The sequence below is a fragment of the Scyliorhinus canicula genome, chromosome 1, assembly GCF_902713615.1.
Source record: "Scyliorhinus canicula chromosome 1, sScyCan1.1, whole genome shotgun sequence".
NCBI lineage: Eukaryota > Metazoa > Chordata > Chondrichthyes > Carcharhiniformes > Scyliorhinidae > Scyliorhinus > Scyliorhinus canicula.
Genome location: NC_052146.1, coordinates 286383862 through 286409476, shown reverse-complemented (window position 1 = coordinate 286409476; position 25615 = coordinate 286383862).

Below are 25615 nucleotides of genomic sequence, written 5' to 3'. Positions count from 1 at the left end.
TCCTACCTGGGGTTGTGATCCCACAGTTTGGGAATCCCTTATAATAATTATTTTAAAATTTATAACGTGTGGTACTCCTCCAATAAGCTGTGGCCAAAATGTGCATAGTACTTAAAATACTGCTGCCATATAGTATATTCATTTTTTAAGAAACAAAATACATTTACATTTTGACAGCACACAACTATAAATTGCATTGGTCTAAAATATTTTGAACGTTGTCATTTAATCACTTCTGTCTTCCACCCTATCATAGATATTCCCATTTTTTCATTCCTGCCATATTCCATTTCCTTGTCGCTATTCTTGCCTAAAACTTGTTGTGACTCTACCCTCGACCAATTGTGCTGAAAAGTGAATGACTTGAAATGTTGGCCGGGCACCTCTTTTCTGGAGTGATTCGGTGGCAGGCGTGGAATTAAGAGCAATTCCCTTTGTGAGGCAGATTGGCTGACCCAAGATGCAGCATCTTGCATTGTTCAGCTCATTGCATATATATTGGTTAGGAGGTCACTTAATCATCTGGCAAGAAAGCAGGAAGTCACCGTCCTCACCATTCCCTCACGGGCTGTGCTCTGGGCACATATATATTTAAAGGTAATGTGGACAGCCATTCTCTGTCTGCCAGCTAGTAGCTTGGGATTCTGCTGAAACCAGGATTCCCACAGTTCAGCAAAGCTTCCCTGGAGATTTTCCTGCAAGCTGTCCAGGTAAGGTGGGAGGTGTTGCTTTCCAGGGATGGCAGCAGGAGGCTCTCCCATCTGCCCACAGTGGCCTGGATGGAGGTGGCAGCGGACATTAGAGTCCATGGGACCCCGCCCCACCAAAGAACTGCACTGCAATGCAGGAAGCTGAACAATCTGCTACGTTCAGCCAGAGTAGACACTGTCTACTCACATTAACATTCATAAGGGCATTAGGCAGTGTAAGTGTTAGAGTGCATAAGGATATCAGGCAGGAGTTTGGGTTGCAGAACTCAGCAGCTGAAGGGACATGTGCACTGATTGTGAGGCAGCCTCTTTATGCTCTTGATCTTCTATCAGTTGGCACAATAAGAAGTCTTTCAACACCAGGTTAAAGTCCAACAGGTTTATTTTGAATCTCTAGCTTTCGGAGCGCAGCTCCTTTACGTGATGAAGGAGCTGTGCTCCGAAAGCTAGTGATTTGAATCAAACCTGTCGGACTTTAACCTGGTGTTGAAAGACTTCTTACTGCGCCCACCCCAGTCCAACGCCGGCATCTCCACATTATTCTATCAGTTGGACGACATCCTGTTTGTTCGTCATTTATATGGGAAGGAGGGTGCTCAGGAGCTGCAATAGGCATGCACGCTCCTAAACTGTATATGCTTCCATGGGGATAAAAATCAGTCTGTTTGTGTGCTGTACAAAAGCGTTCATAATAAGAAAGTGGGCCAAGACCAGAGGCAGCATTCCGGACATTCGAGTCCTCACCCTTTTGAAGCGACGGCTGCAGATAGACAGGGATGAATAGGACCATGCCTGTGCTGAATGCAAGGTAGGACTTCCCAGGAATCCAGTGAGAATGCCTCCAGTGCAGGTGTCAGATGCACATATAGAGTAACAGATTGCTTTCATTAAGGAGCCTTCTTAGGCATCCACTTTCTATTTTTAATTCAGGTACCAGCAAGGAATGGAGATGGGGTGGGGGGGGGGGGGGGGGGGGGGGGCACGACAGAGACCAGCCACAACCCCCTCTCAAAACTCTCATCTCTGAGGATGATGCCGTAGAAGCCTCAGAGCATTCACCGTCACAGCGTTAACCTGCACTCTCTGTCAGCGCAGAGAATTAACCTCGGTGGGTGTATGTTTTAGAGTAGGCTCGGGATCACAAACTAGTGAGTACTTCACAGACACTGGTCCACTGCTGACAGAGGATGTAACAGCTAATATTTGACATTCGGGGGACCGCTAGAGCCCAGGTTTCTGTTCAGTCCCATGCAGATAGAACATAGAACATAGAACATTACAGCGCAGTACGGGCCCTTCGGCCCTCGATGTTGCACTGACCCGTGAAACCATCTGAAGCCTATCTGACCTACACTATTCCATTTTCATCCATATGTCTATCCAGTGACCACTTAAATACCCTTAACTTTGGCGAGTCTACTACTGTTGCAGGCAGGGCGTGCCACACCCCTACTACTCTCTGAGTAAAGAAACTGCCTCTGACATCTGTCCTATATCTACCACCCCTCAATTTAAAGCTATGTCCCCTCGTGTTGGTCATCACCATCCGAGGAAAAAGACTCTCACTGTCCACCCTATCTAACCCTCTGACTATCTTATATGTCTCTATTAAGTCACCTCTCAGCCTTCTCCTCTCTAACGAAAACAACCTCAAGTCCCCGAGCCTTTCCTCGTAAGACCTTCCCTCCATACCAGGCAACATCCTAGTAAATCTCCTCTGAACCCTTTCAAAGCTTCCACATCCTTCCTATAATGTGGTGACCAGAACTGCACGCAGTACTCCAGGTGCGGCCGCACCAGGGTTTTGTACAGCTGCAGCATGACCTCGTGGCTCCGAAACTCAATCCCCCTACTGATAAAGGCTAGCACACCATATGCCTTCTTAACAGCCCTATTAACCTGGGTGGCAACTTTCAGGGATTTATGTACCTGGATGCCGAGATCTCTCTGTTCATCTACACTACCAAGAATCTTGCCATTAGCCCAGTACTCTGCATTCCTGTTACTCTTTCCAAAGTGAACCACCTCACACTTTTCCGCATTAAACTCCATCTGCCACCTCTCAACCCAGCTCTGCAGCTTATCTATGTCCCTCTGTAACCTATAACATCCTTCAGCACTATCCACAACTCCACCGACCTTCGTGTCATCTGCAAATTTACTAACCCATCCTTCTACACCCTCTTCCAGGTCATTTATAAAAATGACAAACAGCAGTGGCCCCAAAACAGATCCTTGCGGTACACCACTAGTAACTGTGTTGTTCCTCGTGTCTTAATAAAGCTCGTAGTCTCAAAGTTGGAGAAGATGCTTTATTGTGAATTTGTTCTCTCTTCAGAGCTTAACTTACGGCTACCTCAAATGCTGCCTGCTTGAGTGTCTGTGTCCTGCTACCAGTTCTGCCTTCCGTGAAGTGTGTCCTCACTTCCTGTCTCTGTGTATTTATAGCTCTCCCGTGCTCCCTCTAGTGCTTGCTCAGTTGTATTGCACCTACTCAGATCTACAATCACCACAGTAACTGAACTCCAGGATGAACATTTGCCATCAACCACCACCCTCTGTCTTCTTTCAGCTAGCCAATTACTGATCCAAACCGTTAAATCACCTTCAATCCCATACTTCTGTATTTTCTGCAATAGCCTACCGTGGGGAACCTTATCAAACGCCTTACTGAAATCCATATACACCACATCAATCATTTTACCCTCATCCACCTGTTTGGTCACCTTCACAAAAAACTCAATAAGGTTTGTGAGGCATGACCTAACCTTCACAAAACCGTGTTGAGTATCGCTAATCAACTTGTTCTTTTCAAGATGATTATAAACCCTATCTCTTATAACCTTTCCCAACATTTTACCCACAACCGAAGTAAGGCTCACAGGTCTATAATTACCAGGGTTGTCTCTACTCCCCTTCTTGAACAACGGGACAACATTTGCTATCCTCCAGCCTTGATTGGCCCTAATCTTACTCTAGTCATTCTTTTGTTCCTGATATACCTATAGAAAGCCTTAGGGTTTTCCTTGATCCCATCCGCCAACGACTTTTCGTGTCCTCTCCTCGCTCTTCTTAACTCTCCCTTTAGGTCCTTCCAGGCTAACTTGTAACTCTCAAGTGCCATAACTGAGCCTTCATGTCTCATCCTAACATAAGCCTTCTTCTTCCTCTTGACAAGTGCTTCAACTTCCTTAGTAAACCACGGTTCCCTTGCTCGACAACTTCCTCCCTGCCTGACAGGTACATACTTATCAAGGACACGCAGTAGCTGTTCCTTGAAAAAGCTCCACATTTCGATTGTACCCATCCCCTGCAGTTTCCTTCCCCATCCTATACATCCTAAATCTTGCCGAATAGCATCATAATTGCCTTTCCCCCAGCTATAATTCTTGCCTTGCGGTATATACCTATCCCTGCCCATCGCTAAAGTAAACATAACCGAATTGTGATCACTATCACCAAAGTGCTCACCTACATCTAAATCTAACACCTGGCCGGGTTCATTACCCAGTACCAAATCCAATGTGGCATCGCCCCTTGTTGGCCTGTCTACATACTGTGTCAGAAAACCCTCCTGCACATACTACACAAAAACTGACCCATCTACAGTACTCGAACTATAGTATTTCCAGTCAATATTTGGAAAGTTAGGGTCCCCCATAACAACTACCCTGTTACTCTCGCTCCTGTCGAGAATCATCTTTGCAATCCTTTCCTTTACATCTCTGGAACTATTCGGAGGTCTATAGACAACTCCCAACAGGGTGACCTCTCCTCTCCTGTTCCTAACCTCGGCCCATACTACCTCAGTAGACGATTCCTCAAACTACCTCTCTGCCGCCGTAATACTTTCCTTGATTAACAATGCCACACACCCCCCCCCCCCCCCCCCCCCCCCCCCCCCCCCCCCCCCTCTTTTACCATCTTCTCCGTTCTTACAGAAACATCTAAATCCTGGAACCTGCAATAACCATTCATGTCCCTGCTCTACCCATGTCTCCGAAATCGCCACAACATCGAGATCCCAGGTACCAACCCATGCTGCAAGCTCACCCACCTTATTCTGGCTGCTCCTGGCGTTGAAGTAGACACACTTCAAACCAGCATGAAATGATGAGTCTCTGGACTCAACCCTAAGAAATCTGTTAGAGATGCAGAGAAACGATGGGAACATCAGGAAGAGATGCCAAATGACATGCACAGACCAAAGGCTGGAGGGGTCTGTCCACGTTCTGTCTATTTATTTGAATTTTATGCTTATTACATGTTCTAAGCGGAAATGAAAAAGGGAAGTACAGGCAAAAAGTCACTTTTCAATTTATTTCATTTTGCAAAGATTGAAAGCAAGCTTTAAGATCTGCTTTTAAAATAGTTATTAAAAAAGATAAAAGCTCAAAATACATGAAGCTAGCTGCTTTTATTACATTATCTAAAAGTTACAGTTGTCTGTATATGTAGCCTTCCTATGGCACAAACATGTTTCAATTTAGTGATGAATTATTTTCACCAGTGGCTTTATACAAAGAGCATGCAGAGAGGTACTTTGCAGAACACAGAAAATGCCATCAATTTTAACTGAAGTTTCTTGCTGTATAAATACTTCGCAACTGAAAAGTGTTTAGTTCTCATTCCCTATTTTGGTTGTTATCTAATAAGTCTAAAATTGGAAACCCTCTCAATTCTTAATTTACAAATGTTATTGATGAGACTGCATGGCATCTGCAAATAAAAACTGTAGTGCATGGTTGTCGATGGTTTAGCCCATTGTTATCATGGAATAGCAAAAGAATCTCCTAGTTCATGGTAGAAGCTCAGCGTCTTGCTGTAATACTGTTTGTTTTTTCAGCTTCAAACTCTGTTGGCCAACAAGCCAGGACCTATGAGAATACAGAATAAAGATTAATTGCATTTCTTCTGTTTGTTGTGATCGCAGAAAGTCTCAATTTCACAAATTAATGAGTTATAATCACATACCAAATTGTGGGTTGACGAGTCCATTGGATTAAAGAGCCCATTCAGACCTTTGAGACTATTCCCTCTGATAAATCATATACAAACTGCATTGCCATTATTTCATCCTAATTGAGTTAATCTCTTGAGGTGGACCAATAGCCACAGGTAAATAAGCTATTCCCTGACATGCCATTATTGCTTGGTTAATCCCTAGAAAAAGATTTTAGTTCCCCAAAAGACTAATTTAACCAAAGCTTTAACATCATATTCTTCTGCTTCAATTTTCACCTCAGTTCTCCTGGACAACAGTGATCCACACCGGGACGTGGTTACACAGGCACTATGAGACTTTCAGCACCTCAACCAAGTGTCTTTCCTTTGTAACCTTAAATTTATAGCCTTAAATTGAGGGGTAATAGATATAGGACAGAGGTCAGAGGTGGGTTTTTTACGCAAAGAGTGGTGAGGCCGTGGAATGCCCTACCTGCAACAGTAGTGAACTCGCCAACATTGAGGGCATTTAAAAGTTTATTGGATAAGCATATGGATGATAAGGGCATAGTGTAGGTTAGATGGCCTTTAGTTTTTTTCCATGTCGGTGCAACATCGAGGGCCGAAGGGCCTGTACTGCGCTGTATCGTTCTATGTTCTATGTTCTATGTTTGTAGTTAAATGTTCGCAGGCTTTTCCAGCATCCAACAGTATAGTTGAGTCCAATGCTATCTTTGTGTAATCTCCAATTATGCAGTTTCTGACAACATTCAATAAGTCTAAAATTGGAAACCCTCTCAACTCTTAATTGCTGATGTCAAAGATATCCTCAGCTACATGACTGAGACCGAGACCATCGGCGGGATTCTCCATTCCTGAGGGCGCGATTCTCCGGAAAGATTTCTAAGTATGGTAGAGAGCGGGAATTGCCGCGAGTTTCCCGGCACTTGGCCCAGCGAGGCTGGCGACACAATTCAATGTTAATTGGTCCACCTAACGAGGCCTCACAGGCTTCTCACCGCAAATGAAGGCTCACCAGCTGATATGCCAGGATGGGCGCAGGAGATGCCACCGACAATGTGTGGCACCAAGGCCAACACTGCTTGGGTGGCGACCGCAGCCTGGCCCAAGACATCAGCACAATCAGTGAATGTGTCCAAGGCATCACACAGTCGATGATGGCCATAGCTGAGGTATCAGCAGAATGTCCGACTAGCTGGGGGATGTCACCCAGTACCAGGCTGACCTTGATGAGGTTCTACGGAACATTCCCGCTCTTAGATGGGCATGGCTGAGACGCTGTGGAGCTTGTCCTAGTCGCAGGTGGGTATTGCTGAGGTACTGCAGAGCCTGGCCTAATCACTGAGGAGCATCGCCGAGGGTGTTGACACAATGGTGCAGAACATGGGGAGCTGCCAGGGCTGGCAGAGCCAGATGATGCAGGGGCTACCAGCGCTCGATCCAGCTGACCTCTGTCCCAAGGTAAAACCCAGGGCCCTATGGAGTGGCAACGTCCCATGGAGTGGAGATGGTGGCCACCAGCTGTCTCAAGTTCCATCCCTTTGATGAGGCTGCGTCTCGAAGTCAACACACAGGACAGGGAAGCACGGCTGTGAATGTGCCTCCGACAAGTGAGCTGGCCCTCCGGCCTCAGAGCCCCCTGAGGACGCCCGCCAGGGTCATCAAAGGCCAGGGGATGAGGTAAGCAGCTGGCTGCCTCCACCTCGGACGTGCGTTCTGGGGAGACACCAGACGGAGCGGTAGAGCAAGGATGGCCAAGCAAGTTGAGGATCACTAAGGGCATCGGGGGAGGAGTGGGGATTGGACGTTGCGGGAGTGGGGGGTGGCACCATCAGGAGAGTGGGGACTTGTATTACACATTAAACACTCTTATGCACAAGCGGTATGGTGTCTGTCATTTTCTTCCTCAATGTGGGCTGACAACTGAACCCTTGGCCCATCTCTCCAGCCACCTTCCCCTCCCCGTGGCACCCACCCACCGTCCGGATGTGGACATGTCCCCGGAGCTGTGCCCCATCCCTTGGGTGTTCAGATGTTGTCTGCTGCCGGGATTCTCCAAGTCTCCGTGCCGCAAACGTGCTTGGCGCGGCGGCAGAAAATGGGCCATCAGACCCGCGATCGGGTCCGATGCCTTCCTGCGATTACCGGAGAATTCCCGCCAATGGTGGGCGCAGTTGACGCGCGCTGGTCAAGGACCATCGAACAAGGCCTCCGCGGCGATTCTCCGCCAACAACTGGCCGAGTTTCCGCCAGCATGGTTCATCATGGTTCCACCAGGCGGAGCTCAGAGTGGTGGCTGCCGACTCAGTCCACGGCCGCATTGGTGGGGGACAGAGGGATCCGTCACCAGGGGGACTTCCAGGATGACCTAGCTCGCGATTGGGGGCCACTGTTTGGTGGGCGGGCGCGATCTGGGGGGGGGGGCCTATATTGTCGGGGCCGGCGTGCTGTGTGGGTCCGCCACGTTGCGCGGACTCACACCGGAGGTGCAGGGCCCCGTATCGGCAGCCAGAGCTGCGGAGACTACTCTGGGGCCCTGCTAGCCCCTTTCAAAATGAAGAATCACTCTGGACTTTCTCCAGGAAACTCCAGAGTGATCCAAGCCCGTTTTCATGCAGGTGTGGGGCCATAGCCTCATTATCAGAGAATTCCGCCCCACGATTTTCAAAAGGAGTACTAATCGAAGCTAGTGTGACCACTTGCTGGAGAGGCCAGTGAATGACAAGAAGCCGTTGGATATGGGGTGGCTCTCGTTCATTGTATGGAAATTGGGTTGAAGTGGTGATATTGGTCTCTTGCAATGCTATGGCGAGAACCCGATTTTGCTTCTGGGAGTGGGCCAGGTGCATCACAAAGTGTTTGGCGCCTGTCGCGTTTCTCGTTTTTGGCCTCTTCCGCTATTCTCTGGCCTTGTTTCTTTTGAGCAAGAGCGTAACGAGGCCGGAGAATTATGGCCAAAGTGTTGATTGTGACGCAGGGTTCGTGGAGTTCTACAACAGCAAAACTGGCGCCGCACCTGGACCGACTCAACTATTGTTAAGGGGCGAGCATCAGCACCACGTGGAACACAATCAATTCCAATGAGAAAAGGTGCCAGATTTGCCAGGTCCGAGATTAACAGTCGGGAGGCTGACAAGCTGCAGCCACATATGCACACTTCAATCCCCACATACACCATCCCAGCCAACAAGGTGGCAGCGAGGAGAGTGGCACCCTGTTTCATGGATGCCGATCTGGAGACACTCCTAGACACGGAAGAGGAGAAACGGTTGATCCTGTATCCCAGTCCGGGAAGGAGGCTGTCAGCCACTGCCGTTCCCGGACCTGGGCACAGGTGGCAGAGGCAGTCAGTGCCGTGAGCAACACTGGCAACACCGGCCAGCAGTGCCGGAAGAAACTGCACAACCTCCTCAGGGCGGCCAGGGTGGGTAGGCAACACTGAGCCCCTGGCACTAACCGCTTCCCAAACACACACGTAACCCGACACAATGCCACCCTCCCCAACTCGGAAGGCAGCCGGACACCCACCTTGCACCACATGCCAGCACCCATACCGGCCACCGTGGACACTGAGGCCATGTGCAACCCACCCCTTGGGCTGCATGCGTCGGACTGTCATTGTCTGTTTCCCTGCCGACAGGATAAACCCATTCATAATCGTCAGGAGTGGGAGAAAACTCAAGTGGGATCGCTGGACCCGCAGCCCCTCACCGTGGCAGAGCAGAGGTCCCTGGACTGGTTGGCGGCCTGAAGGAAAGGTAGGTCACCAGGATGGAGATCGGCCGAGGGCAAGAAAGTGAGACCCTGCTGAGTTACGGTTCCCCATGCCACGTGTGTCGACCACCTCCAACACCACCCTTACCCCACACCACCCTCACCCTCGTACTCACCTCTACACCAACCTCAACCTCAGCATCATCCTCCTCCCCCCCACACCACCCTCACCCCTACTACCCCCCCGGCTCGTGGTCTAATCATGTGTCTTGTCCAGTGTCTAGTAGGATCTGCTGGTGATGTGGCATTTCCACCCCATGTCCCCAGCCCACAGCCAGTGCCACAGCCAGAGCACCACCCCTATAAGCCGAGGAGAGCAGCTCGGATGGCAGCCCTCGACTCGAGACTCAAGACACCCTCGGAGTTCAAGTTCAATGTTGACACAGTTTTCATGTCACAGTTGTCTCCTACACTCTCCACCATCCCAGAGACACTCACCTCGGTTGGGCACTTGAGCAAAGTGCCTCCTGGGATACCATCTGGTGCGCACCATATAGCTCCAGTACATCAGGTGTTGGTAGAAACTCCCGAGGGGGAGGACGGTCAGAGGACTAGCTGCCGTTCGGACTGTTTTGGGTTTCTGAATGGACAGTCCCATCAATTGTTGAAATGCAGTCGCAGAGCCAGGGGCTACATGAGGGGTTATTTGGTGAGCATCCAGCACCTGCAGGCCAAGGTGGATGACTACAACCGCGTAGCAGGAGGTGGTGCCAATCATGCGTATCACCCAGGCCAACATCGCATGTGTGGCTTCCACAGTGGAGGCATTTGGGGCAAGGGTTGCGGCTATGCATCAGCATGTCTAAGGCCTGAGGCATTCTGTGCAGCACTGGCTGAGGCCCAGGACAGAGTTGCTGCCTCACAGGCAGCCATGTGCCAGAGCCACCTGGAAATTGTAGCGGCGTTTCTGAACGTGGCCTAGTAACAGCAGGCCATGGCTGGGAACGTCAGCAGCATTGCCCAGGCGCTGGTAGATGTGGCACAGACACAGAGGCAGGTGGCCCAGTCCCAATCAGAGATTGTCCATGCCCGCGCTCCATGGCCGTGAGCATGCAGTTACTGGTTGAGACCAGAGTGAACCTCCAGGACTGGCAGCGCCAGGTGACGGGGAGCCTCAGGGGATAGCTCCACTCATGCCCCCGTCCCATGGAGTAGCCCGAGGGCCATCGACTACCCCGAGGAAGGAGGAGGTGATGGGGCTCATGTCCCGTAGGTACGGACCTGGTTTGATTTAAGCCGGCGGGACCGGCCGAAAACGGGCAGCCACTCGGCCCATCGTGGGCCGGAGAATCGGCGGGGGGGGGCACTGCCAACGGCTGCCAACCGGCGCGGCACGATTCCCACCCCTGCCAAAACCTTGGCATCGGAGAATTCGGCAGCTGGCATCGGGGTGGGATTCATGCCGCCCCCCCGGCGAGGGGTCGGAAAATCCTGCCCAAGATAAGCAAGTGCAGGGCAGGAGAGAGCTACATTTTCCTTCTCGAGATCCAGGGGAACAATCCTGCTTCTTCAAGCTTCACAAAGAACATAAATAAACTTACCTGTGCTTCCAGTGCTGCTATGATAGTTTACATGGAACTGAAACCTTTTGCTTCGTTTTAAATAGGTTGAAATCAGAGGTGCGAAAAACTAACAACAGACTTTTATTTTGCATGACCTTTTCAGAGGTAAGTTTGCACGGCAACTCTTTATTTAATATGCAAGTTATTTGACACTACCAGAGAAACAGTGATACATATAGACAAGCAGATGAGGCAGCTTAGTAAATAAGCAATAAGATCCTGATCAATGTGTCGTTAATCTCAGTTAACTGAAGGTACAGGATCCTATGACTTTCAAAATAAAAGAAGTAAAGGTAATGCATTAAATATGGCTTGGAGCTGATCTCAGATAAAGGTGACAATAGTGACACTGGGCTGGAGACAGGACCAACCAATCCAGGTTCTTGCTCCTGATTGTTATCTAATGACCCCCTGCTGGAAAGTGCACGTGTAAATATTATGTCGATCACAGTCAAGCCTATTCCTTCTGATGTCAACACACCTCTGATGTTCACATCAAAAATTGTGAAACCGATATCCCAACACAAGTCAATATCTTCAAGAGAGAAAAATGCAGGGAGCAAAATCAACCTCTGTACATGGCCTTCTTTGATCTCTCAAAGGTCTTTGACTCTGTCAACTGTGAGGGATTGTGGAACATTCTCCTCAACCTCAGCTGCCCGTAGAAATTTGTCACCATTCTCCGCCTGCTCCATGATGACATGCAAGCCATGATCCTCACCAATGGAACCATCACAGATCTAATACGTCTGTAAACTGGGTCAAACAAGGCTGCGTCATCCCACCAACACTATTCTCCATCTTCCTTGCAGCAATACGCCCCCCCATTACCCTGAAGCTCCGCACTGGGGTGAACTAACCTACCGGACAAGCGGGAAACTGTTTAACCATCATTTTCCATACCTCGGGAGCCTCCTCTCGGTGCGAGCTGACATTGACGAGATATAACATGGATTCCAATGCGCCAGGGCAATCTTTGGATGCCTGAGGAACAGAGTGTTTGAAGACAGACACCTCAAATCCATGGTCTACAGAGCAGCCATTGTCCCCGCCCCTCCTGTATGCATCAGAAACATGGACAATGTACAGAAAACACCTCAAATCATGGAGAGATATCACTAACATTGCCTCCACAAAATCCTGCAAATCCATGGTAGAATAGGCATACCAATATGAGTGTCTATTCCAGGAAAGTATCCCCAGTATCGAGGCACTGGCCACGCTCGACCAGCTGCGGTGGGTGGGCCACATTGCCCACATCCTGAAACAAGTGGTCTACTCCGAGCTCCGCAATGGCAAGCGATCACTAGAAGGGCAGAGGAAACACTACAAGGACACTGAAAGCCTCCCTAAATAAATGCAACATCCCCATCGACACATGGGAATTGCTTAACTTAGAATGCATAACTTGGAGAAAAAGCATCCGCAAAGCATCAATCACCTCGAGCGTCATAGAGTAGACCACGCAGAGGCTCAGCATAAACAGTGGAAGGAGAGTGCAGAATCCAGAGCGTCCCACCCACCCACGCACCTGCCAAATCTGTGGTTGAGTCTGCGGATCCAGGATTGGATTATTCCACCACAGAACCCACCTCCCCGGAGTGGAATCAAGTCATCCTCGATGCTGAGGGATTGCCCAAGAAGAACAGGAGGAGCACCAATGATTTTAAATTTGCTTCTGTCATTTAGAATAAATTACCAGTGAGCTTCCTATGGTGTTGTATGGAGCAAGTCAGAAGGAATGCCATTAATATCCCAATTGTTACAAAGAAAAGTGTGATTGAGAAAATACAAGATGTAAGTGTGATGCAGGAGGTGCATGCTCGAAACAAAACTTTCATATTATTAGATGTTAGTGACATTGGGCATGTGAGTCAAGTTTAGTACAATATAAGGGGCTGGTTTAGCACAGTGGGCTAAATAGCTGGCTTGTAATGCAGAACAAGACAGCAGCGCGGGTTCAATTCCCGTACCAGCCTCCCCGAACAGGTGCCGGAATGTGGCGACTAGGGGCTATTCACAGTAACTTAATTGAAATGAAAAAATGAAATGAAAATCGCCTATTGTCATGAGTAGGCTTCAATGAAGTTACTGTGAAAAGCCCCTAGTTGCCACATTCCGGCGTCTGTCTGGGGAGGCTGGTATGGGAATCGAACCGTGCTGCTGGCCTGCTTGAAAAGCCAGTGATTTAGCCCAGTGAGCTAAACCATCCCCTATTGAAGCTTACTTGTGACAATAAGTGCTAATTATTATAACATCTAACAAGGCTAGAGAACAAAGATGCAGGAAAGAATTGGAGGTTTAGGGTGGGAATGGGCTGAGACGGAGTGGGGAGATAGAAGGAAAGGAAAGTGAAGATGAAGAAAGCAGGCAGATGTTGTGGAGTGGGACAGATAAAGAGGATGAGGACAGGATGAGAGGTTGGAGGAGACAGGAATGAAGAGAGGAGGAGAGGGAAGAAGAGTGAGAGGCAAAATGAGAAGGGATAAAGGTTGGGAGTTGAGAGAGGTGTGAAAGAACTACTTTGATGGACCGAAAGGCAATAAGCAAAATGATGATCAGTAGGTGAAAAGGGATTGAAGAGAAAAAGAACTGGGGCGTGATTCTACGATAATGGGGCTAAGTGTTGACGCCGTCGTAAATATCGAAGCGTTTTACAATGGCGTCATCCGGCCCCTAGGAGCAGCAATCCTGCGCCGCACAGGGGCCGAATACCCACCGAGATCCCGCCGGCGTCACTCGCGTGTGGTCCTACCCGGCGGGACCTCGGCGTTCTTGCTGCGTGGCCATCCTGGTGTGGGGTAGGGGGGATCCGACTCCGGAGGGGAGCCTCCTCGGTGGCCAGGCCCACGATTGGGACCTACCGATCGGTGGGCGGCTAACCCCGGGGGGGCCTATGTTCCTCCGCGCTTCACGCAGCTCCAGCTGCTGATACGAGTGCCAGCACAGGCGGCTCGGGTCCGCGCATGCATGCCATGGCCACCGTGAGTCCACGCATGCATGTGCGTTGCCTTCTCCGCACTGGCCCCCGGGCAACGTGGTGGAACCCTACAGGGGCCTGGCGCGGAGGATCATAGGCCCCCCCCGGGGTTAGCCGCCCACCGATCGGTAGGTCCCAATCGTGGGCCTGGCCACCATGGAGGCTCCCCCCCGGAGTCGGATCCCCCCCTACCCCACACCAGGATGGCCCCGCAGCAAGAACGCAGAGGTCCCGCCGGGTAGGACCACACGCGAGTGACGCCGGCGGGACCTCTGCGGGTATTCGGCCCGTTGAGCACGGAGAAACAGCGGGGGACCACGTTGAATGGCATCGCGTGATTCATGCCTCCCCTGCCGATTCTCCGACCTGGTGCGGGGTCGGAGAATCCCACTCCTGATCTTGGAGGTGGTGATGGAGAATATGATACTTAGTGAGGGTGTAGGACCTAGGTGGTCAAAATGCTGATCAGGCAAGGGGGATGATGGGAAAGTTTACTGATTTGGCAGGTTTGGGATCTGGGCAGGGGCTAGGGAATAAAAGTCATTTGTAAGATTATCAGCAGGAGGCAGAAGACCTTTATTCAACTAAAGACAGAATATTCTGTGGGAAGTGGAGGATTGGCAGACGCCTTGTCCCTCTAAAAGTCGGCAGTGTGGGACATCTGCCCCTTACTTGAAAGGAAGTCTTGCCTTTGGGAGCTGCCATCTAATCCAGTCTGTCAGCGCCAATTGCACACTAGTGGACACTGCTGGAACTGGAGGCGGTTTCTATCTTAGGGATGGCCGCCCTTGATGCACAAAAGGCAGCCCCTGATGGTAGAAACCCCATCCCTTCCTTCCCACCCTTCGAAGATTTTGTTAAAAAATCCCATTCCTGTCTGATTGCCCGCACCGACCATTTTACAACTTGGCCAGTGTATTATCGGGGTCAATTGACCATTGATTTTTATTTAAATATGAAGGGCATGTTGCCTGCTGATTTTGGGTTTGCCCACCCCCTGTATTATGGGGGGAGCTTGGGAGTGGGTGGGAAGGTGTTATTTTACCTGCCCATTCCCCTCTGAAAACATGCCCAGTGGGGGCACGTAAAATGCAGCCATAGGTTTCAAAGTGAAATTAGAGCGGATACAAAGGAGACTTTGGGCGCGATTCTCCCAAAATATGACTGTGGGAACGATCCAATAGCCATGCTGCGCCGGAAAAGCAGCTCACCACGGCGCAGCATGACTGATGAAAGCTGGGAACCCCGTTTCCCGGGATCTACGGGATTGCAACGCCTCGCGACATCCACAACGATCTCGCGAGTCGTTATGATGTAAATCCTGCCCATTGTGGGTGGGATCGCTTTTTGGCAAATCCCCGCACATTAGAGCGAGACAGCTAGTCTCACTCTAGCGTACAGATTCCCAAAGTACCTGAGGCTTTGGGATTCATTTCCTCTGAGAATCAGAGACCTCAGGCGAGCACCGTTCGGAACGGCACTCATGGGGGTCTCTCAGGGGATCAGAGGCCCCCAGTTGCATGCCCTTTGGGAAGGGTGGTGCCCTGGAACTGCTGGTGCCATCTGGGTTATCCTGGTAGCCAGCCTGGCGCCCTGGCACCCAGCTGTCACAAACATAAAGCACATGTATATGGTGGGTAAAAAATACAATACTAGATGAGGGTTTCAGCAGTATATCCCATTTCTCCAGAGTTTCTGACAATTTCCCTTTGAAGATATGACAGGAGAGCAAGGAAATGAAATGAAAATGAAATGAAAATCGCTTATTGTCACGAGTAGGCTTCAATGAAGTTACTGTGAAAAGCCCCTAGTCGCCACATTCCGGCGCCTGTCCGGGGAGGCTGGTACGGGAATTGAACCGTGCTGCTGGCCTGCTTGGTCTGCTTTAAAAGCCAGCGATTTAGCTGAGTGAGCTAAACCAGCCCCTAGTGAGCTAAACCAGCCCCTGAAATTGTAATTAGGCCATTGATTAGAATATTAATTGGAATATTGTTGTGATAATATGCCTGAGGCAAGTTTGTACATAATGTTATGCATGTCCTCTGACCACCAGGTGGCAGTGTAAACCCATCACGTGGCCCTGTGGTCTGGGAGTTAGGAGTAGGTTGTGCTGGAGGATAGATGTATTTTGCAGTAGTTCCACAATAGTTAAGTAGTGTTGGTAATTTATTATTTTGTTTATCCTAGTTATCTTACCACGTAGTTGTTCTACAATAAATTATTTAAACTAAATATTCTGTAGTTGATCACTCACTTTGGCCAGTCTACAGAACATGACAAATGTATTCAAATATGGGCAAATAGAATAAATAAAATGAAACTGTTTCCACTGGCAGAGAGTCAGTAACCAGAGGACCAAGGTTTAAGATAATTCACAAAAGAATCAGAGAAGCTGGGAATTTTTTTAACACAGTGAGTTGTCATACTCTGGAACTGCCTGAAAGAGTGGTGTAAGCAGATTTAATAGTAACTTTCAAAAGGGATTTGCATATTTACCTAAGAAAGGAAATGTTATTGGGCTATGAGGAAACAGCAGGGTAATTCCACAAATTAGATAGCTTTTTCCCAAGAGGCGGCACAGGCACAGTGGGTCAAATGACCTCTTCATGCCATCCTGACTAGTAAACTGCATCGGCTCGACACCCATGTGATGCCACAGCTGGCCGTTTACATTTGAATGAGACCTAATGCTAAATTTAGATCAGCCTCAAGTTATCATAACTTTCTCACTGCCTGTATTGATCACAAGCCAAATGCCTCCCCCACTGTTATAAGCTGAAAGCTATCAATAGATTGACATCTTTCTAGCCAGGAACACATTTCTAGACCTTGCTCTTGCGTTCTCTTGCTTATGCATTGGGCTGGACTTAACGCAGACAGTTGTTGCAGTCAGGAAACATGGCAGCCAGGCCCACTTCATTTTGCAAGAGACCTCGCATCCGTCTCCTGATGACAAGAAAACCTCCCCCAATTAAGTCAAAGGGTAGAAGGGGCTAATGCGGGATTCCTGGCTGCTGGTGGAAGGATATCAATTAGTCTCAAAGAGGAGCCTCTAAATGGCCAGCAGATCTTGGTGGGAGGGATACTGCCGCTGGGGACTGCAATGAATGGAAGGACCAAGGGTGACCCAGGCACTTGATTCTATTGGGCTTCCCCGATGGAACTGATGGGAGGCTACCTGCTGGTTCTGCGACTAAAGGGCAAGATCCCCATTTTTCTGACAGAATCCCGGCCAATGTATTTTCTAGCACACTTTCAGTATAGGAGCAGCAACTTTTTTGCCGGATGAATGTATTTTAGTCATATCTCCCACTTCCCTGTATTTCTGCATACCTGTACAATTGTGGACGCTATATTGATTACAGACAAGTCTTTGTTTCTTAATCCCAACAGCAGCAACTATAGAAAAGGCAAGCAAATCTATTTCTAATTAATTTTCACTGAAAGCACCCTAATTACGTTGTTAACATAAAATTCCTTGTGTGCTATTTTATAATAGCTATCAATTTATAATGGGTTAATGATTGCTTTGAAATAATGCACCAGAATTTTGTGAAAAAAGACTTACATCTATATATCACCTTTCACAAGCTCAGGACATCTCATATCCCTTTACAGCCAACAAACCAGTGAGCTGCTTGAGAAAATGAAACTTGTGTAGGAACTAATGAAGGATCTTTTTGAGGAGGGCAATCTATTTAAACCCTTCCAGATGGTTGAATCTATTCTTTGAGAAAAGGTTATATTTATGAATTATTCACATTGCAATTACAGGACATAAAATTGAAAACTTGTTTTTGAAGAAAAAGCAGACAATTAAAATTTTAAAAAATTATAATAACTTAAGAGATCTTCGAAAGATTCAATGGTTCACCAAGAAAATCTGATAAATTTAATACCTTAATTCATTTTTTTACTCTCATATTGGCCAAAATGATTGGTTTGATTGTTGTCTATTTCTCGCATCCCAGTCACATCATCACTTAGTGGCACTTAAGGCATTCAATTAGTTTAATACATACTTTCATATCTTAGAACCATATAATCCCTACAGTGCAGAATGAGGCAAGCACAGGGTAATGTTCAACGTTAGCATTTACATCTCATTAGATCCAGGAGGCCGCCTCTTTGGCAGGTAGCCCTTCCCTGGAAATCGTTCTCCAGCCTCAGCAGCCTCCAGACACAGATAGAGTGGATGCTCACCCTCAAGATCACCCTCTGGCACCGCTCACGGCTCACTACAACTCCCACAAAAATACGGATGCCTAGATGACAGAGGTACTCAACTCCGACTCCGAGATGGATACACAGGACGTTGTAGTGATCTCTATATGTGCATGTACACAAAGGGGTTAATGTGTAATCAGTAACACCACATGATCACTAGAGGGCCGGACCAACAGGGGTATAAAAGGAAATCACATTGTGTCTCTGGCTCTCTTGGGGGTGCACTGTGACCAGGGCAATAGCAGACTAGTTCAGATGGCTAGTGGAGTTACGTATAGTTACTGTAGTTAGATCTTGTTAATCTTATCACTAGTATCAAAGTTAAAGTAAATAACTCATGCAATTATTGTTTTAGTTACTCAATAAACCTTTTGTTACTACTGGACGAGTTCAAAACTTCTTCATCGAGATTCAGAATACCTCATCACTAACCAAGGATTGAGTAGCACATGTTACCTACCACGCAGGTAACAAAACATGGTACCAGGCGTATTGGCTTTAACAGAACTAGTTAGATTAGGTTAGACAAAAAGAGAAGAAAATTCAGACCAGATATTCGACTGTGGAAGACTTCGCAGCAAATGGATCCTCGATGACTAACTATGGGACTCATTGGACCTCTAGGGCAGCTGGAAACAATCAGTAATTTAAGTTATAACTGGAAAAGATTTGAACAGATATTCCAAATATTTTTCGCAGCTAATGATTTAAGAACAGTCTCTGACGCAATGAAAATAGCACTATTATTCTCAATAGGAGGTCATGAAATTAGAGGATTCTATAATTGCTTTAATTACTTAGAAGCTGAAGACAACACCAAATAGAAGTAATAATCAAAAAATTTGATGAACACTGTAAGAGTCAGTCAGGAGAGATGCTGGGAAGATTTAACTCTTGTCATAAATGCCAGAGAAACGGAGGGGCCATCATTGATTTTATCACAAATCTCAAGGTAATACCACCAGGCTGTGATTATGCTGATTTCAGAGACATTATGATAATGGATCAATTAATTTATGGACTATCTGACAAAAATTTGAAGGAAGAACTTTCACACGATAAGTATCTAACTCTAGAAACTGCTACACAAAAATGCCTTGCTTATGAACAAAAACAAAATCAATACTGTGAATCTTTACAAACACAAAATCAGCATCTAGAAAAAACAATTGGGTGAAAATGGCGCAAACACTCACCACGAGGCAGAGGCAGGATCTCACTTGATGCAACAGCGCTTTTTGATTGGCAGCCATCTTCAGCGAGCGCGTTCCGGTCAGTACGCACATGCGCATTTCTCAAAAAGAAGGAAAATGGCAAAGTACACTCACGAAGCCGCGCATGCGCAGTTGTGAAAAGAGCGCACAGTAAAGGAAACTTGAATTGCGCATTCACAATCTATTCCTAGGCATGACATCACGAGCGTCATGATGTTAGAGGACCCGTTCCATGCCAACTTAAAAGGGAAATGCACAAAAATGAACAAAAAGTAATTTAAAGCTGCATAACCAAATTTTCTTACATCAAAAGACAGAACAATGCCCGAACTTACACCAGCAGTTAATAATAACCTCCGCAACATACTGGCACAAGCAGTTTGCACCACCCAAAGAGGAAAGCACAGTGATTTGTTCATTGAAGAATACTACTCAGAAGATGATTTCTTCATTGGACATAGAAAGAACAATGCCAAATCTGAAACAAAAAGAGATGATTTTTTTCATTGAAGAGTACTGCTCAGACATGGATGAGTTATTCGGAATTGATGATCACTGCATCAGCAACATGGTTGAAACACTCAACACAACTCTTCTCATGGTAGATGAATCCAATACCATGATGCCATGGCAGATCGTCGATACATTGGATGACAGTAATACCCAAGAAGAAGACGACGCCACACAGAGAGCACAGATCGACTCTACAACGAGAACATTGCACGACTCCACACAGAGAGCGATGACAGACTCCACAGAGACAGCAATAAAAGACTCCACAGAGAGAGCGATGAAGGACTCCACAGAGAGTGATGAAAGACTCCACAGAGAGAGCGATGAAGGACTCCACAGAGAGTGATGAAAGACTCCACAGAGAGAGCGACACAAGCCTCCACAAAAATGGCAACGCAAGCCTCCACAGACAGCTCGGTGACAGACTCAAAAATGGAAGCAAGCAAACACTCCATAGTGAACGCCATGCATGAACAAGACTATGAAGGTCTATCCACCTTATCTGCGCAACCAGCAGCAGACTATGAAAGTCTACCAAGCTCACATGAACAACAAAGAGACTACGACAGTCTACCCAGCTTATTTGAGCCACCAGAAGAAGACGATGCAAGTCTACTCAGCTCATTTAACCAACAAGAAGACACTGAATGTCTAACCACTGTACGCGAGACAAGTGACGAAGAAATCACAATTCCCATACAGGATGTGCAGGATCACAACGAGACTGACAGATCTCAGCTTGTCTGCACAGAAGCACTCAACAATCAAAGGAGGGCTACTCATGAGTCCAGAGAGACCACGTCAATTGAAATCTTGAAGATTTTGACTCCAGAAGAGGAGCACCAAGACCAACTAGAAAATTAAATCGTGAAGGTTTTGACTCCAGAAGAGGAGCACCAAGAAACCAAATGTGATTCAAATGAACCAGAAATAACTCCCGAAGAGGAGCATAAAGAAATCAATGATGATTCAAGTGAACCTGAAACGACTCCAAAAGAAGAGCACCATGAAATCAATGATGATTCAAGTGAACCAGAAATGGCTCTAGAAGAGTACCAAGGAAGCAAAGAAGAGGAATCAAATCCACCACAAATGACTGATGTCACCAACATCAATGCAACATCAGATCATTCTCACAATTCTCAAGACGAAATGCTGAATGTAACAGATACCACAACGGACACTGACACCAATAACTGTGACAATGACTCAAATCATCCACACAGAACACTCATTGAGTGCAACAAGAACAACAAACACCGCAAGACGCACCGCAGAAACAAGAACAACAACAGCAACAACAAAAACAACATGCAGCGCAACAAGAACAAAGACAACAAGAAGCATAATAGAAACAACAAGCACGACAAGAAAAACGACAAGAACAGCGACAAAAACCACAAAACCAGAAACAACAAGCACGACAAGAAAAACACAAGAACAACAGTGAAAACAACAAAAACAGAAACAACAAGCATGACAAAAACAACAAGAAGAATGACAACACCAAGAACGACAACGGAAACAACAAACACAGAAACGACAGAAACAACAACAATGAAACAACGACCTGCACAACATGGTACAACTCTGCACATGAAGGAAAATGCCACAGCACACTGCAAAACAATGACAAGACTACAATCATGCCAAGGCATGACAAAGAATCTCATGAATTCACATCTGCTCCAGAACAAGCAAGCACGCTTGCTTTCAAGGCAGATGACACACTAGATCAATACCGCAAGCACAGGATAAAGTCCAGGTCAGACGACAAAGATGACATACAGAATCAATACCGCAAGCACAGAAAAAAGTCCAGGTCAGACAATGGTGTAACACAGAATCGCTACCACAAATATAGAGAGAAAAAAAGAAAGTCTAAATAAGACAACAAAGTGATTCGACCATTCAAACACCTCATGATGACTTGATGGTCACTTAAACACAAGAACACTGACGACGTTCACAAAGAAATAACGACATCAATATCACCACTTCAACAACAGAAGACGAAAGCAACTCAACCGAACAAATTCATAAAGTTTGGACTCTCAAAATGTTTTATTAAGATTGGACTCATGAATATTAATTAGCTTTGTATGATGATCAAGATCATCACAACTTGTATATAACATCATTTGTCTACCTATTTCACGCAAGCAAAAAAAAACCTTAAAGACTAATTGTATTCACATTTGACGGACTAACTCATTGATTTTATGTAATGCATTTGCAAACTGCATTCATTTTGTTTGTTCAATTTTCTTTACAACATACATAAAATATGTAACACAAAAAAGGGGAATGTAGTGATCTCTATATGTGCATGTACACAAGGGTTAAATGTGTAATCAGTAGCACCACATGATCACTAGAGGGCCGGACCAACAAGGGTATAAAAGGAAACCACATTCGGTCTCTGGCTCTCTTGGGGGTGCACTGTGACAAGGGCAATAGCACACTAGTTCAGATGGCTAGTGGAGTTACATATAGTTACTGTAGTTAGATCTTGTTAACTTTATCACTAATATCAAAGTTAAAGTAAATAACTCATGCAATTATTGTTAAGTTACTCAATACACCTTTTGTTACTACTGGATGAGTTTGAGTCTTCTTCATTGAGATTCAGAAGACCTCTTCATTAACCAAGGATTGAGTAGCACATGTTACCTACCACACAGGTAACAAAACAGACGCCTCCGAGAGGGAACCTCGGTTCCACAGCCCATGGACTTGCAGTCGTTAGAGCGTTCGTCTCAGAGGTGCCATTCGCCATTGTTTGTTGTCCAATCCAGTGCCTCGTCTGCACAATGCCCAGCCTGATGTCAAACGAGTCCAATACCCTCCTTTTCCAGGGTCTTCGGCACATGCCTCAGACTTTGCGGGGGGGGGGGGGATGTTATAACCTGCCCGGACCTTATTGGTTGGGGACAATTGGTTACCCCATGTCCCTTGAGGAATATGAGCTTCCCCAAGGAGGGGGTGAGGAGGGAGGAATCATTACCAGAGGGGGGAATCATTACCAGAGCAGCTGTATCAACAGAGCTGGCCAGTGTGGTACCGGCTGAAGAGGGAATCAGTGGTGAACTATTGGCCCTGTGTACATACTGTCAATAAAGTTACTTTCTGTTTGATTGTACAAACTCGTGCTGGATTCTTCATGGCCCTCATAAAATTGTCATTTAGAAACAATGCATGAAAAATCCGCTCCCGATAAAAATCAGCCGAGGTTCACGACGCCCTCGGGGCCCGCTCTCCGCACCTAATTCACCCCCACCCAGGGGGCTAGGAGCGGGCCCCCGGCGTTCCCAGTTGCGATCCCGTCGCGCCGGAAATTACGCGGAAACGGCGCTTTTCTGATGTCATCCGCGCATGCGCGGGTTGCCGGTTCCAAGCTGCGCATGCGCAGATGACATCAGCGCGCAGATGGCACGAACCTGCGCATGCGCGGTGCCGTCTTTCTCCACCGCCGCCCGGCAAGATCTGGCGGCTTGATCTTGCCGGGCGGCGGAGGGGAAAGAGTGCGTCCGTTTTGGACCCTGGCCCGACGATCGGTGGGCACCGATCGTGGGCCTGTCCCCTCCCGAGCACAGTCGTGGTGCTCCCGTCCAAATTGGGCGCCCAGATGCCCCAAACGGGCATCTGGCACCCGTTTCACGAATGCAGTGACCAGGTGTGGTTGCTGCCGTGGTGAAACGGGTGTGAAGGGCCGGCCGCTCGGCCCATCGGGCTCGGAGAATCGCCGCTCGCCGTGAAAAACGGCGAACGGCGATTTTCCCGAGCGGGGGCGGGGGGGGGGGGGAGAATCGCTGGGGGCGCCGGGGGGCGTAAAAAATGTCGGGAGGCCCTCCCACGATTCTCCCACGCCATGTGGGGAGCGGAGAATTCCGCCCAAAACCTTTTCATGAAAATTATTCTATTTTCAGCTTTGGAATCTACGGCCTTTGTTCGTGCAATTGAAGAGTTAAACTTTGTCATGAATGTTTGCGTGTTTAATTTCTGGATGAATAAGTCGTGAGATGTTCCATTCCGAAGAGGACCAGATTCTACAGTACCTTCATTCCCCCCTATCCTGTTGTCAGTCAGGCCTCGTTACCACCCTCTTTCCTTCATTTCAATTGAAAAGAAAGTCAGACAAGGTGGTGAACAGACACTCAACTATTATCACCCATGTCACAGACTTAACAAAATCAATTCCACCTCTATCCAATTAGATTTAATAATATACAGTTATATCCTGGGATGTTTTATTCCTATTGCCATTAAGATTTTCTTTTCACTTTAAATCGGGATGTCATGTTTCGGATACAATTTCCAATTAACTATTAAACACATATTTGCCCAGCAATGTGGAAATATTCCTAGGTATATCCTGTCCACAAAAAGCCGGACAAATCCAATCTTGCCAATTACTGCCCCATCAGTCTATTCTCAATCATGAAAGGAATGCAGGATTTTAGATATATTGGATATTAAACATTTGGCAATTTAAGGGTTAAAAGCCTGGGTTAAAGTATGTTTGACTGCAGTAGTCATACTTTTAGAAGAATCTTGATTTGCAAGACCAGAAAGCATTTAGGAGCCAGGGATTAAATTGACTATCGCAAAAGTCTGGGCTAATGTACTGTTGTTTAACTAGGGGGAGTCCCTGTGTTTTCAGCCTGGAGAGTTCATTTGTTTTCAGCTTGGAGAGATTATGTCATTGCTGGGTGGAGCTAAGGTATTTAGACATTTTGAGAAAGATTTTAAGTTGAGTTCTGATCTGGCTACCATGGAATCCACAAGTAAGGTCTTTTGCTCTCACAGTAAGATAGTTAAAAAAAGATTAATAGTATTTAAAGCAGTGCAGACTTGACTGAGGACAGAGGGGAAGTTGAATCAAACCTGTTGAAGCAGCTTTTTTGAAGACATCCAACCAGAGTCAGCAGTGGTTCTAACAGGTGACAGATTTGTTCTGGAAAGCAAGTAAAACTGTGCCTTTGGAATGTAGGATAGATTGAGAGCTGTATGTTTCTTTTCTTGTTGTTTCATTGGGAATAGAGATAGTAATTAAGGGCATTGTATTTACTGTATTGAGTAGTATATTTAAGGGGTAATTGTAAACTATTTTCAGATGTGAGCCTAAAGATTTTAATACTTTGATAATAATAAAGTTTTGTTTTACAATGCCAAATTTCTACTTTTTGTGCAATCACTCCGAGAGCAAAATATCCACAGTCTTATAAAATAAAGTAAAATATTGGCGTTTTGATCCTGTATCCTAGCCATTGATGGAAGAATAAAGTAAAGTGATGGAATGGGTCATCAATAGTGTTATCAAACAGCGCTTGCTTAGCAATTACCTGCCTCCTGACACCCATTTTGGGTTCTGCCAGGGTCACTCAGTTTCTGATCTTGGTTCAAACATGAACAAAAGAGCTGAACTCCAGAGGTGAGGTGAGAGTGGCTGCACTTGTGCATCACAATAGCACAGTGGTAAGCACGTTCTCCCTGTGTCTGTGAAGGTTTCCTCCGGGTGCTCCGGTTTCCTTCCATAAGTCCCAAAAGACGTGCTGTGAGGTAATTTGGACATTCTGAATTCTCCCTCTGTGCACCCGAACAGGCGCCGGAATGTGGCGACTAGGGGCTTTTCACAGTAGCTTGTTTGCAGTATTAATGTAAGCCTAC